Raw genomic sequence first — 1,395 nt, 5'->3', positions numbered from 1 at the left:
CGCACCGGCGAGTGTAAAGTGGGACGCGTCCTGCACGCCGCCCGATGTGGGTCACAGGCCCCCAGGTGCTACCTCACCTGCAGCTTGTGTGTGTGTGTGTGTGTGTGTGTGCGCACACATTTGTATAAAAATGAAGGTGCTAACTACAGCCATAGGTTCTAGTTAGAGTCTGAACATTTGGGGTTTGAGGGCGAACCATTTTATTTGTTCCCCGTGGTTCTTTTGTTTCGACTGGAACATATAGGGATATACCTAGAACCATCTGTATGAGGACCCCCCCCCCCCCCGTGAGAAGCACAAAGAAGCCTTTGATGGTGGACTCGTTGTGTCCAGAACCCTCTCTGGGGTTCTCCAGTGATCCTCTCCACCTTATGAAGGTGAAAACAAGAACCCGCGTAGGGGTTCTAGACTAAAAAGTGTTTCTTTTGGGAGGCGGATTGTGGGTTCTAGTCAATGTTCCCTCTAGTTTTTTTCAGCACTGAGCCAATTTTTTTTTTTCTGAGTGCACATTTCAGCACTGTGAGCAGCTCACAACCAGCGACCTGCTGAATATGAATATGACCACCAGCCTGCGTGAGCACAGGGATTCAAAGAGATGCAGCAAATGCATCAATATGTATACAAGGTCGATATTTATTCTATTTCCTTTATAATGGCTGGACTGGGAACATTTTAATGATGGTGTTTTACCAGTTTAGTTGAACTTAAAGGATCTTTGTTGAACTTCAATCACTGGTTATGACTGATATATATATATATATATATATATATATATATATATATATATATATATATATATATATATATATATATATATAAGTATCAAAGGGGCTGTTTTTATAGCCGTTTGAATACTGTAAATTGTGACGTTATGAACATTTATATTACATGTGAGCTGACTTTGAAGTCACTTTTCTCCAAGACTGTACAGTAGAATCTCATGGCCTTGTATATGTGCATAGCAGAGGTCAGCATGAACAAGACTGCGTTGTAATTTTACTTTACAAATTTAAGGATCTGTTTTTATAGCCGTTTAAATATTGAGATATTGGGAATTCACGCTTTTTGTGCTATCTAAGCCACCGTACCGCAACACCAGGAATAGACGGTCATCTTTATGTGCATTCCCATCACGTCCTTTAATTTGTTCCCCACCATTGTGGGTTTGATTGCAGCTCTTTAAATCCAGCTGTGGACAGAACCTGTTGCATGTGTTTCCTGTGGTTGCGCTCGTTTCTTCTGCTGCTCCTCAGTGCAGGATCAGCATTTATCCTGCAGGAACCAACTCGCGATATTTGCTTCACCGTAGCTCTCCTGCAGCTGCTGCACGTAGCTCCACATGTAGCGTAGCATACTCACACAAGAGTGGTATAAATATTCTTACCTTACATCAGG

Source organism: Clinocottus analis, unplaced genomic scaffold (genome assembly GCF_023055335.1).
Source record: "Clinocottus analis isolate CAN_PGR_092001 unplaced genomic scaffold, fCliAna1.0.p SCAF_26, whole genome shotgun sequence".
NCBI classification, from domain to species: domain Eukaryota; kingdom Metazoa; phylum Chordata; class Actinopteri; order Perciformes; family Cottidae; genus Clinocottus; species Clinocottus analis.
The sequence above is the reverse complement of the archived record's forward strand: the minus strand, read 5'-3'. Positions refer to the sequence as shown.